This window comes from Oncorhynchus mykiss, chromosome 17 (genome assembly GCF_057628025.1).
Source record: "Oncorhynchus mykiss isolate SJ-2025 chromosome 17, ASM5762802v1, whole genome shotgun sequence".
Classification (NCBI taxonomy): Eukaryota; Metazoa; Chordata; class Actinopteri; order Salmoniformes; family Salmonidae; genus Oncorhynchus; species Oncorhynchus mykiss.
In genome coordinates, this window is record NC_143038.1 from 48,559,620 (window position 1) to 48,574,802 (window position 15,183).

Sequence of the window (15,183 nt, forward strand, 5' to 3'; positions counted from 1 at the left end):
GGAGAAAAGGAGCTAGGTTCTCTTTAAAAAAAGAGTGGATTGTGGATTTTGCTCAAAGTTTATTTATGTAGCTTGCCGCTAGAGTTGTGTTTTTGGCTGTCTGCACTTGGGCTCTCGGTGTGTGTGGATGACCCGTTGGATGGTGTCTGTGGTGCTTCTTTTGGAGAAGACATGCTTTCTTTGGAGGGATGGATTGTGGATTTTGTTCAGTGGGAATTCTCTTTTTTTATCATCTTAGGATCAATGTTGTCACAGTTGCTTCTTGTTGAAGAGGCATCGGCTAACATTAGCTTGCTATAGCTAGCTATCATCTTCCTCTGTTTCTGAATGAATTTGTGGCTATTTCTTTCTAACAGGCAAAATAAAGTGAGCTAGATTTTGTTTGTGTACTGACGTATCGATACCATAACTACGTTTGTCACTGGTATTTTTATTTTTTTACCTTTATTTTACTAGGCAAGTCAGTTAAGAACAAATTCTTATTTACAATGACGGCCTAGGGGCATTGACGGCCTAGGGGCAGAACGACAGATTTGTACCTTGTCAGCTCGGGGGTTTGAACTTGCAACCTTCCGGTTACTATTCCAAATGCTCTAACCACTAGGCTACCCTGCCGCCCCGTATGGGCTAGAAAATATCCTAAAGCTAGTCAGCTAGACAGTGATAGCCACAAGCTAAAACCAGGGAGAAGCTGTTGGCTTGATACTGTTCACTCAAATATGTTTTTCCACATGTAATTGAGGAAATTAGATTATTATTCAATAAAAAATGTAATTGTGTCAATATGTTCTGAATATTGCAGAAAAATCCTCAGATGTTTTCCATACTACAAACGTGAAGTACAACTTGGTGTGCACTAGCTTACCATGTACAGTAGGCTAACCATGAGTCATCAAAATTACGATCTTGCAATCTGGCTTTCTGGCAGTCTTTTTGTACAATTGAAAACAAAAAAAATGTCAAGTTAGTTATTATAAACCGGGTGGTTAGAGCCCTGAATGCTGATTGGATGAAAATGTGGTGTATCAGACCATATGCCACAGGTATGACCAACATTTTATTTTTACTAATCTAATTACGTTGGTAACCAGTTTATAATAGCATTAAGGCTCCTCTGCGGTTAGATATATGGCCAACATGGCATTGTGTCGGGCCTAAGAACAGCCCTTAGCCCTGAAATATTGGCCATATACACCACACCCCCACATGCCTTATTGCTTAAATATACAGCACCAACTACATAAATATCTGATACGGTGCATTATCTGCTGGGCCGGTGTGGGGGCCGCAAAGAAGAAAAAAAAACTGGTCCAGTGTGTTAAATGCCAGGGACGATTTCTGGTCCCAGTCCACCCCTGGAATACACCTATATAATATGTGGAAATCTTTTAAAAAAACAACCATAATATAAAAAAATACATGGCACTTAATCCAAAATGTGCTTACTTTAATTGAATAATTAAATAGAGGATTTGAGAGAATGAATCCTCCTGAATTGACTGTAATATGGTTATTTTTCCACAGTTAAGGTTATTTATTTAAGCACTGTTACGTTCACATTTAGTGCTGGCTCAGATTGTTTATTAACTTAGGCATTCACTGACAAACAAAAAGCATAACAAAAAAAGAGAAACACACAGTTCTTTATTCGTTTTCACTGATTCCAAAAGAGATGCAAATCATTCTTCAGACAGCTGTGGAAAAAAAAATAAAACTGTCTCTGGTCATTTGCAAATTGCCACACACACACACACTGAGGTGTGTGTCCGGCGATGAGGAATTCAACTTAACGGTACAAGCAATCTGTTGTGTATGTTGTTCAAACACCCAGGGGAAAGACATGTAAATGGAGCAGGAAACTAGTGGGCTATAATGCTGTGCTGTTTAGGTGGGTGCTGATCAATAGAGTGTTTGTGAATTCTCCTGATGGGAGATAAACAAATCCACTGGACACTGGGTTGTGACAACCAACAGGTGATATTCACCCCCCTCACACACCTGACAGCCACAACACACATATATTTGTATCTGAGGGGCCACACCAGGACGGCAACCATGCAAATGTTCATGGTTAATAATAACAAAAAAAGTGTATCAGAAGCAAATTCAGAATATTTTGGGAGTAGGCATTTTTTAACTATAACTAATCCAAGAACTTCTACAGTACAATACTGTAAAGTTGCTAAATATTAAGATATTGCATATTCTGTCAATAGTTCATGTATTTTTATTTGTGTATATATTTAGACTTCATTGAACAAGGCCAGTCCCATTGAGATAAAATTGGGTGTATTTGTAAATTCACCCTGGCAATCTACTCTGATTTCAGAGCACTCTGGGTTGAGAGTACCAGAGCGCAGAATAATTGAGCAATTAACAGAAGCCCTAAACTCTGTTGTTATAAAAGATGAACAGTAAACATCTGCAAAAAAATAACAAATAAAACTGAATTAAATTGTTGCCAGTAACACAGTTCAGTCACTAACCCTCTTAATTACATGAACACTAACCAGGTCTGCTAGGAGAGTAAAATGTTTAGTGAGGTGTTCTCACGTGTGTCTGGAAGTAGCAAGCTAGCCAACTTCAGCCAGTTAGCTTGGGTGCTTGACTGCAGTTGTGAGGTCAGAACGCTCGGATCAACCCTACTCCTCAGCCAGAGCATCCAGTGTGCACTTTGAACACTCAGAGTTTCTAAGAAGGCCCAGAGCGCACTCTGATAGCAGGGGTATTCAACCGGTGGTCCCAAAACCCACAATTTGATTTATGTATTTCTTTTAAAGTATCGTAAGTAACAACAGAATAAACACATTTTGAATGTTATTCCTATAAAAATAGAATTTCTTCATAATGATGTCAACTTTATATCTTATCTCCTCATATTGATCAAATTACACTCATTGGAGCCAATTACACTCACTGGAGTATCTGACATAGGCTTTGAAACAGCACCCGCGAACAGGCTACCAGTGCAGAACAGGCTACCAGTGCAGAAAGCTGCTGGTAAGCTTTCTTGACTTGGATATTAATTTTTACCAACACATGGCCCATTAACCAGCTGCTGTTAGCAAAACGTGTTGAGTTAATCAATTAGCTAGAAATATTAGATATATTAGAGTTGAAAATTATTCTTCCGGGAAGGTCAAAATAATTTAAACTAATCTACGAAATCTAGTCATTTTAAAAATGTTGATTACTTCTCCTTGACATGATCATTCACCTGATGATAAGACTAGACCTGAAAAATATATTTTTGCTGACGTATGATGGTGGCCCCTGGGGGTCGCCAGTTAGCCTGGGAGGGGGCCCCAGGACAAGGAATGGTTGAGGTGCTCTACTTATGAACAGGGAGCATCACAATCATCCATACAAGGACTATACAGTGACATTCCATTAACCACAGAACAACATAAAGAGATGGAACGATTTGTATTGTGTGAAATGTACTGCCTCTCCCCATCTGTGCATGCATTGGCGAGAGCAGTCTAATATAGTTACCTACAGTCACACCAGGACCCCGTTAACAACTTATGGTGATGGGAAATAATACATGTTCTTTTATGTGGTTGGATTTTACAGGAAGACTGTCTAAAATATATTGCTTATGGTTGTCTAAACATAAATTAACAATTCAACACTTAAATAGTATGTTTGGCCCTTCCATATCATTTGTTTTTTTCTTATAGACTTGAGAGAAGAGTCAGTCACACATTGCCGAATTAATTAAGTAAAATTCCACTGTCTGATGTTGCATCGCTCACGTTACACAAACAATGAAATGGGCGAAACAAAACCTTTTAACCAACAAAAGATCCTCCTGAAATCTATTTAGATAGAGGCATGGCGAAACACGCCTTGGTCCTGTAGCAGCTTGCTTTCTGAAGCAGCGCCCCACCTAGTGCCCTCTGCACTAACACACACCTGCAGCGGGTACAGGATCACACACACACACACACACACACACACACGTATTCTGAGAGGGATTAAAAGCTGTTTAGCTGTGGCATGAGAAAGTCAAAGCAGCCTTCACAGCAGCTTCCGTTCTTTCTTGTTCAGACTGATTTATTACCGTTAGTGAATATCTCCCTATAGTAGAACACGTCACCGGCTTCTAACAGCACTACAGACCCCTGAATCTACACCCACGGTTCACACCAAGGTAAAGATGCACAATACAACAGCAGGTGTGGTTGACATCATTCCCAGAAATGACCAGAGTTAGGAGATACAGGAAGAGATGTGTCTACCATGAAGCATCCTTCAACAACACCACATTCAGACACCTGTAGAAAAGACATCATAGACTGTATGATGTTAAAAGACAAGGGTTCGCCATCTGGGGGAACATTTAGAAGAAAAATATATAGAATTGCTGACAAAACTTGGGGGGGGGGGGGGGTAACAAATGTATTCACCCGCAGGCCAAGTTCTGAGAAATTTTTTGCTCAAAGTGATTTAAAATTTTGGGAATCTGTTCCCAAGTATTCCCACGCATAAGAGAGAGATACATGTGATCATATACAAATGTAAACGGAGTTTGAAATGATTGTTGTAGTCAAATATTATACCGTGTCTGTTTGGGCTTCTTGCTGTCAATTTGCAGTCCACAAATTATTATTATGTTCCGGGCCCCTAACCATCCCCTTAAGAAAGAAATTGGCCTGCGGCTGAATCTAGATGACAATGCCTGTTACAGACCGTTGTGACATTATGCTGTATTAATAACTGGCACAAAAATCTAACGAAAAGACACCATGCAAATGAGATGACTGGAAAACAGAAAAATACAGTCACAGGCAAAGTGCAACTTTACCCCAACAAACAAACGAAGTTCAGTGCGCCACAAACAAGATGTTACTGTCTTAGTTGGAACTTTAGAACATCGCAAGTTGAAAACACTCATGGATTAAACTTATTTTCAGTCATTTTGCTTCATAATACTGTATATTAATGACTGAAGTGGAACCAGTTGGTGGAAAGGAGTCTTACCTTAAAATGTCTAAGAGAGGCTGATATGCAGGGCAGCAGGTAAGATGTGTTCTCTATTGTTGGACTCTACTGACTGAGCTATTTTAACCGAGTTTACTGACTGTCTCTGAGAGCTCTATAAGCAATGCCAAGTCTGAGACATCCTCATCTATGTTTTCCCCAATAAGGTACCACTCACCACGAGACAACAGGTGGAGACTGTGTGTACGCATGAGATGAGGTGTTAGAGGGAGGGGTCGGAGATTCATCAAAAGTCAATGATCTTCTAACTCTCCTCCAGAGTATGAAGTCTGCATCGACCAATCAGTGTGAAACACCACACTAAACTGGGTTTCCTGTGATGAGGCCATTGAAAGCCAGCATCATGACACAACCCTTTTATCGAGCAAATTTTATTTTTCAGAGGAACCACTGTGTTAAGATATCTAGCCCTGAAGTGGTGCATTTCAGAGTTAGGTACAAAGATCAGGTAGCTAATGAAATCAAAGCATATTATAAAATATTACCTCAAGATCTCTCTAAATCATATCATGCCTCAAGAAGGAGAGAGCCCAAAACCATGTGAACTCTCTCACACACACACACACACACACACAGAGCAATGGTGTGTAAAACCATTTTCTTCCATTGCAATGCCTCTTCAACCTAGTTTGCACTGAACGAACACACTTAGTAAAATGTAGTCAATGATTACTGCCCTCTTTGTCAATATTCTATCATTCTCGTCCTCTTTCACACATACTGAAATCTGCCTGGCTCATCAATCATGGGGTTTGAGTCTCAGATCCAACAGGAGACAACATGCACTTCAATTTCACCACAGGCCTTTCACTCCCCTCATTATAGACACAAGCCTTATCACTCTGCCCTGTGACACCCTTCCCACAACATCACTGACACACAAATGTCAACAACAAAAAAAGGTGTCAGAGGTGATTTAAAACATCCACTTAACTTGTCAAGGACTGAATAAGTGTGTGTTCCATGTGTATTCAGTTTTTAATGACAAATCCATCGTATTGTTTAATGACTTGATGATCCAAGGACATTTGCATAATACATTCTATGGATCACAGCAACCAATCTATCACTTTTTATTTGATCTGAACACACAACACAACACACAGGGGGAGCACACACACTTCTGTCTCCACAGTGGTGTGTCTCTGTGGACCCCTGGTTCAATAGGACAGGGAGAACAATGCAGACTGCCACAGAAGAAGAAAGAGGACAATCTTTGTCTGCTCTGCTGCCCTTATGGACCTGCTTGGTGTAGAGGAGATGGGCCACAGTCCCATTACACACACACAGTCCCATTACACACACACACACACAGTCCCATTACACACACACACACACACACACACAGTCCCATTACACACACACACAAAACACTGCCCTGAGTTCTTGAACTTTGCCAATAGAAATGAAGTAAAGCAGAAACATATATGCACCGTGTCACTCAACAGACCAACACTCAGAGAGCTAGCGAGACAGCCTATAGAGCAGCTGGATACACTTCAACAATAGGTCATTCATCATGTCTCTATTCGGCAGGTAATCATTGACAATTACTTATTTAGCAAGAAGGTGTAAAGACTCTTCCAATAGAACTGGACCGATAGGTCAAACTGGATAGGTGACTCAAAGACGGACATGGAGAGAGAAAGTGCATCCAGGTCACCTCTCATCCTGTGTGAACCCTTTCACCTGGAAGCGCATCCTCAGAGAGAGAAGGGGGGGTGCTAGAGGTCAACCCTCTCCTTGTTAGAGCAGCACACAGCCCGTCAGTTACTGGTTCACTTCCACACCGGAACTGTGTGTGTGGTTCTGCAGAGGTAGGTGGAACTGTGTGTGTGTGTGTGTGTGTGTGTGTGTGTGTGTGTGTTTCTACAGAGGTAGGTGGAACTGTGTGTGTGTGTGTGTTTCTAAAGAGGTAGGTGGAACTGTGTGTGTGTGTGTGTTTCTACAGAGGTAGGTGGAACTGTGTGTGTGTGTGTGTTTCTACAGAGGTAGGTGGAACTGTGTGTGTGTGTGTGTTTCTACAGAGGTAGGTGGAACTGTGTGTGTGTGTGTGTTTCTACAGAGGTAGGTGGAACTGTGTGTGTGTGTGTGTTTCTACAGAGGTAGGTGGAACTGTGTGTGTGTGTTTCTACAGAGGTAGGTGGAACTGTGTGTGTGTGTTTCTACAGAGGTAGGTGGAACTGTGTGTGTGTGTTTCTACAGAGGTAGGTGGAACTGTGTGTGTGTGTTTCTACAGAGGTAGGTGGAACTGTGTGTGTGTGTTTCTACAGAGGTAGGTGGAACTGTGTGTGTGTGTTTCTACAGAGGTAGGTGGAACTGTGTGTGTGTGTTTCTACAGAGGTAGGTGGAACTGTGTGTGTGTGTTTCTACAGAGGTAGGTGGAACTGTGTGTGTGTGTTTCTACAGAGGTAGGTGGAACTGTGTGTGTGTGTTTCTACAGAGGTAGGTGGAACTGTGTGTGTGTGTTTCTACAGAGGTAGGTGGAACTGTGTGTGTGTGTTTCTACAGAGGTAGGTGGAACTGTGTGTGTGTGTTTCTACAGAGGTAGGTGGAACTGTGTGTGTGTGTTTCTACAGAGGTAGGTGGAACTGTGTGTGTGTGTTTCTACAGAGGTAGGTGGAACTGTGTGTGTGTGTTTCTACAGAGGTAGGTGGAACTGTGTGTGTGTGTTTCTACAGAGGTAGGTGGAACTGTGTGTGTGTGTTTCTACAGAGGTAGGTGGAACTGTGTGTGTGTGTTTCTACAGAGGTAGGTGGAACTGTGTGTGTGTGTTTCTACAGAGGTAGGTGGAACTGTGTGTGTGTGTTTCTACAGAGGTAGGTGGAACTGTGTGTGTGTGTTTCTACAGAGGTAGGTGGAACTGTGTGTGTGTGTTTCTACAGAGGTAGGTGGAACTGTGTGTGTGTGTTTCTACAGAGGTAGGTGGAACTGTGTGTGTGTGTTTCTACAGAGGTAGGTGGAACTGTGTGTGTGTGTTTCTACAGAGGTAGGTGGAACTGTGTGTGTGTGTTTCTACAGAGGTAGGTGGAACTGTGTGTGTGTGTTTCTACAGAGGTAGGTGGAACTGTGTGTGTGTGTTTCTACAGAGGTAGGTGGAACTGTGTGTGTGTGTTTCTACAGAGGTAGGTGGAACTGTGTGTGTGTGTTTCTACAGAGGTAGGTGGAACTGTGTGTGTGTGTTTCTACAGAGGTAGGTGGAACTGTGTGTGTGTGTTTCTACAGAGGTAGGTGGAACTGTGTGTGTGTGTTTCTACAGAGGTGGGTGGAACTGTGTGTGTGTGTTTCTACAGAGGTGGGTGGAACTGTGTGTGTGTGTTTCTACAGAGGTGGGTGGAACTGTGTGTGTGTGTTTCTACAGAGGTAGGTGGAACTGTGTGTGTTTCTACAGAGGTAGGTGGAACTGTGTGTGTTTCTACAGAGGTAGGTGGAACTGTGTGTGTTTCTACAGAGGTAGGTGGAACTGTGTGTGTTTCTACAGAGGTAGGTGGAACTGTGTGTGTTTCTACAGAGGTAGGTGGAACTGTGTGTGTTTCTACAGAGGTAGGTGGAACTGTGTGTGTTTCTACAGATGTAGGTGGAACTGTGTGTGTGTGTGTTTCTACAGATGTAGGTGGAACTGTGTGTGTGTGTGTTTCTACAGATGTAGGTGGAACTGTGTGTGTGTGTTTCTACAGAGGTAGGTGGAACTGTGTGTGTGTGTTTCTACAGAGGTAGGTGGAACTGTGTGTGTTTCTACAGATGTAGGTGGAACTGTGTGTGTTTCTACAGAGGTAGGTGGAACTGTGTGTGTTTCTACAGAGGTAGGTGGAACTGTGTGTGTTTCTACAGAGGTAGGTGGAACTGTGTGTGTTTCTACAGAGGTAGGTGGAACTGTGTGTGTTTCTACAGAGGTAGGTGGAACTGTGTGTGTTTCTACAGAGGTAGGTGCGCCCGCTGAAATGTTTGACAGTGGAGACAGTGACAGCTGAGACAGTACAGCGTGAACATGGAGTCAGCTCTCTGCTGCTGACAGACTGTCAGTCCCTTTTCCCTTCTCTGCCTGCTTTAACACAGACCCTCTCTGCTCTGTAGGCTAAAGACAACTGGAACTCAACACAACCATTGGGCAAGAGTGTGTCTCTCTCTTGCTGTGTGTGTCAGAGAGAAAGAGACAAAACAGAGACCTAAACACAGTCACATCACACACACCTAAACACAGTCACACACACACAGAGAATGAGAGAAAACAGAGTGGGAATGAGGACGGCAAAGAAAAGAGAAGAAGAAAAGCGAGTGAGGAATAGATATGGACAGAAAGGTCAGGGACTCCCCACTGACGGACAGCTTTGTGTGCAGCCAGTCACTGTAAAGGCGAACACACACACACACACACACACTCTCTCTGGCTCTCTCAGATACACACGGAGGCCATAGGCTGGAAATTAAAGCCTTAAATCATCTTAAATTATGTAACTTCAGGCTTCACAGTCCCATCACACACACACACAGACCTCAACACAGTCCCATCACACACACACGCACACAGTCCCATCACACACACCTAAACACAGTCACATCACACACACACCTAAACAGTCACATCACACAGACCTCAACACAGTCCCATCACACACACACACGCACACAGTCCCATCACACACACCTAAACACAGTCACATCACACACACACCTAAACAGTCACATCACACAGACCTCAACACAGTCACACACCTAAACACAGTCCCATCACACACACACACACACACACAGTCCCATCACACACACACACACACACACACACACACACACCTAAACACAGTCCCATCACACACACCTAAACACAGTCCCATCACACACACACACCTAAACACAGTCCCATCACACACACACACCTAAACACAGTCCCATCACACACACACCTAAACACAGTCCCATCACACACACACACAGTCCCATCACACACACACACAGTCCCATCACACACACACACACAGTCCCATCACACACACACACACACACACACACACACACACACCTAAACACAGTCCCATCACACACACAGACCTAAACACAGTCCCATCACACACACAGACCTAAACACAGTCCCATCATACACCTAAACACAGTCCCATCACACACCTAAACACAATCCCATCACACACACAGACCTAAACACAGTCCCATCACACACACCTACCTAAACACACACACACACACACCTAAACACAGTCCCATCACACACACACAGTCCCATCACACAGTCCCATCACACACACACAGTCCCATCACACACAGTCCCATCACACACAGTCCCATCACACACACACAGTCCCATCACACACACACAGACCTAAACACAGTCCCATCATATACACACACACCTAAACACAGTCCCATCACACACCTAAACACAGTCCCATCACACACCCACAGACCTAAACACAGTCCCATCACACACACACACACCTAAACACAGTCCCATCACACACACACACACACCTAAACACAGTCCCATCACACACACACACACACACACCTAAACACAGTCCCATCACACACACACACACACACACACACAGACCTAAACACAGTCCCATCACACACACCTAAACACAGTCCCATCACACACACACACCTAAACACAGTCCCATCACACACACACACATACCTAAACACAGTCCCATCACACACACACACACACACACCTAAACACAGTCCCATCACACACACACACAGTCCCATCACACACACACACAGTCCCATCACACACACACACAGTCCCATCACACACACACACAGTCCCATCACACACACACACAGTCCCATCACACACACACACCTAAACACACACACCTAAACACAGTCCCATCACACACACACACAGACCTAAACACAGTCCCATCACACACCTAAACACAGTCCCATCACACACCTAAACACAATCCCATCACACACACAGACCTAAACACAGTCCCATCACACACACACACCTAAACACAGTCCCATCACACACACACACACCTAAACACACACACACACACACACCTAAACACAGTCCCATCACACACACACAGTCCCATCACACAGTCCCATCACACACACACACAGTCCCATCACACACACACACAGTCCCATCACACACACACACAGTCCCATCACACACACACAGACCTAAACACAGTCCCATCATACACACACACCTAAACACAGTCCCATCACACACCTAAACACAGTCCCATCACACACCTAAACACAGTCCAATCACACACACACAGACCTAAACACAGTCCCATCACACACACACACACCTAAACACAGTTCCATCACACACACACACACACCTAAACACAGTCCCATCACACACACACACACCTAAACACAGTCCCATCACACACACACACACCTAAACACAGTCCCATCACACACACACACCTAAACACAGTCCCATCACACACACACACCTAAACACAGTCCCATCACACACACACACCTAAACACAGTCCCATCACACACACACACACAGACCTAAACACACACACAGACCTAAATACAGTCCCATCACACACATAGACCTAAACAGTCTCATCACACACACACACCTAAACACAGTCTCATCACACACACACACACACACACCTAAACACAGTCCCATTACACACACACACACAGTCCCATTACACACACACACACAGTCCCATTACACACACAGTCCCATTACACACACACACAGTCCCATTACACACACACACACACACTACCCAGACCAAGCATGCTCAACACACATAACCAAACACACAGTAGGGTATGCCTACCCAGACCCTGCACACTACAGTGACATACTTTGCTTATAAAACACAATGCACACACATTGTCCATGAAGACGTCTCTGCTGTCTAGTGCTGTCAATCGACTCATTCCAGCCATCAAGACTGGACACCACTAAAGATGCCTCATCTGGCTCAATGGGCATGTTCTGTCACCTCCACCCAGAGCTATGTCCATATGATCTAGAAGAGCAGATTGCACATAGACTCTACAAAAGGTAAAACTTTACTGAATTATGAAGCATGTTCTCTTTCCTTACCTATTCCAACCAATCCTCCAACTCTACCAAAACTACAAAGATCTACACATCCAAACACCCAGGGGCGGACTGAGACCAGAAATCGGCCCTGGCATTTCAAACACACCAGCCAATTTCTTTCTTTGATGCCCACACACCGGCCCACTTTTTTTCCTCAATGAGCCCAAAATGGACTAGCAATCTGGCATTTGGCCATTGTGCCAGATGCCTTGTCTGCCAATGCAAACACCCAACACCTCCCCAGCAAAGTCTTTATATAATAATTATGCCATGACCCATGAGAGAACACATATATTTAAAACATCTGCGTTTTAACACTAGCAGCTATTCTCTGGAAAGTAGATGAAACAGTTTAATTTGCATTTGCCAACAGAACTGGCATCTTCTCCTCTTGCTTATTGCGTTCATCGTCACTGTTCTGCCTATAAAAACACTAACTGACACTCACACAGAATCAAACTGAAGAATAGGCGAGATGGCCTGATCTGAGTAATTGATACTTATGATATTAGCTGTGAATATGGTGCACATATGAAAGTTGCAAATTGTCCTTTGGGATTCGAAACAGTCGCGATCCAGGATGGGCGCATTCTATTTGGGGGGAAACATCCCGAGGCACCCAAAGTTATGCTTTATGTCATTGTATAGACAATAGATAATACTGTATGTGTTGTCGATAACAAGTAGTACAGTGTGTCGGGAGTCATCACACCAATCCTGGATCAAGTGAAATGTAAAAATACTATGTGCGTCTGGAGCTTTCCAGTGCCGCGCTGTTCACTCACCACTCCTGAGGCGCCCGGGATTTCCAAACTTCCGTCTCCACCGCTGTTTTTCCGAGCCCTCGCGCTTGATCGCTCACCGCATGCAAAGCACAAGAGGGTGCGTTGTGTCGAGTTCTCTTCGGTCTACAGAGAAGACGAGGACAGAGTTACATGAGCGCCTATAGTTGCTATCAGCGTCGCGGTAGTTCTCCCCAACGCTCACACAACCTCACCCCGCTTTCTCCCGATTACTTTCTGGTGTTTTGTGTCCAACATTCACGCTCCCTGCCATTCACCTCCCCCTTAAAGGCAAAGGACTCATTTAACTGTCGCGGCAGCGGGCTTGGAAGATAGAGGATAATGAGAAAGGGCCCGGGTATCCAATCAATATGATCTTTAGACTGGAAAGAAAGGTATTTTCTGCACTCGATTCTCATTTGACACAATAATCAAACTGTCAATAAGGTATCCCTTCCCCTACCCTCCAAAACAACACACAGACACACACACACACACAAACACAGCAAAGGAGAGCATACATTAGGGCTGAAAAGTACCTAACCTAAAACTGCTCAGCAACAGGTGTGTATAATCTGAACATACATGGGACACAACATCCCTTATTGGAGTAAAGTATTCCAAACATTGAGAAAAGTGTTTGATCCCCATGACCTTCTGTGTGATGTTGGTCTACACTGGGTGGAAGTGGAAGTGTGCCTACTATCACCTTAGTGTCACCTTAGAGTAAGACTTCAGAGTACTGTCTGTAGCTAGAAACAGAAGCCTATTTGTAATAGTTGTACCACATAGTTCTTCATCTGTTACATGGATGGGAGCCATACAGTGGTGGACCAGAGAAGCACAGAGAAATACAGTGAGGCCCTATGCCAAAACTAGACAGTCATTCACCCAGTCAGTCCATCAGTCAGTCAGAGAAAGAGAGAGAGCGAGAAGCGAGGGCTCTGGCAGGGAGAGTGAGAGAGAGTCAAGGACTGAGAGAGAGAGAGAGAGAGAGAGAGAGAGAGAGAGAGAGAGAGAGAGAGAGAGAGAGAGAGAGAGAGAGAGAGAGAAAGAAAGAAAGAAAGAAAGAAAGAAAGAAAGAAAGAAAGAAAGAAAGAAAGAAAGAAAGAAAGAAAGAAAGAAAGAAAGAAAGAAAGAAAGAAAGAAAGAAAAGGGCTTGGATAGATGAGAGAGAGAGAGGCAAGGACTGACAGGGAGTGAGAGAGGCGAGGGCTCGGAGAGAGGGAGAGAGACTATAGCTAGCTAGCTGGGAGCTGATGTGCCATTTCTAATCCCCCCTGTTCCTGCCTTTGTGCTGTGGCCCAGCAGGAAGTAGGAGCTGGGCAGACAACAATTAACAAAAGAGCTGTGAAGAATACAATTAGCCATCAATGGCCAACCACAGGCCTTTGTGCCTGTCACCATGGTGACGGCCCAACACCACTATTGCGGGATTACAGAACCCTTTCTCCACTTCTCCTTTTCGCTCCCCTTCGTCTTTTCTCTCTCCCTCGCTCTCTTTCCTTTTCTTCTCTCCCTCTCTCTCTTTCAATCTCTCCCCATCTCCTTTATTTTTTATTTGTTTTTTTTTGTTTCCCCCTCCTCTCTGTGCACTCTACTCTCTCTGTTTATTTGTGAGTCACTCTGGTGTCAGTGAGCTGCAGTGAGACTGTTTGCCAGGCTCAGGATCTGGCACCCTTATTCTCCCCTCTGCCTTTCAGGCCATGCATCTTTCTCTACCTTGCCTGCTTAAACCAACCGAAATGAGTTGAGCTGAGCCAAGGTTGTTAAGCCACTTTCATATCGAGAGAGAGAGAGAGAGAATGTGAAAACCCTACTCCAGGGGTGGGCACACTTTTATTCCAACCCAGCACTAGAACATCTGATTCAAATAATCAATTTATCATCGATTTTGATTAGTTTAATCTGGTATGTGTGTAGTTTAATCTGGTATGTGTGTAGTTTAATCTGGTATGTGTGTAGTTTAATCTGGTATGTGTGTAGTTTAATCTGGTATATTTTGATTAGTTTAATCTGGTATGTGTGTAGTTTAATCTGGTATGTGTGTAGTTTAATCTGGTATATTTTGATTAGTTTAATCTGGTATGTGTGTAGTTTAATCTGGTATGTGTGTAGTTTAATCTGGTATATTTTGATTAGTTTAATCTGGTATGTGTGTAGTTTAATCTGGTATGTGTGTAGTTTAATCTGGTATATTTTGATTAGTTTAATCTGGTATGTGTGTAGTTTAATCTGGTATATTTTGATTAGTTTAATCTGGTATGTGTGTAGTTTAATCTGGTATATTTTGATTAGTTTAATCTGGTATGTGTGTAGTTTAATCTG

At 43.6% G+C, this 15,183-nt stretch overlaps 1 protein-coding gene across 4 annotated transcripts in view; it reads right to left on the minus strand.

Moving 5' to 3' along the window:
* Window positions 1-13,284, minus strand: part of LOC110494392 (transcription factor SOX-13) — a 50,508-nt gene extending 37,224 nt beyond the window's left edge. Inside the window, exon 1 of one of the 4 annotated variants that reach the window (XM_036950446.2) lies at window positions 12,859-13,284. The gene's annotated coding sequence lies outside the window, so the exon portion shown is untranslated. Of the gene's footprint in view, window positions 1-4,986; window positions 5,315-12,858 lie in introns of those variants that run through there. The other 3 variants (XM_090204301.1, XM_090204302.1, XM_090204300.1) reach the window with 3 other exon arrangements.
* Window positions 13,285-15,183: the final 1,899 nt, after the last annotated feature.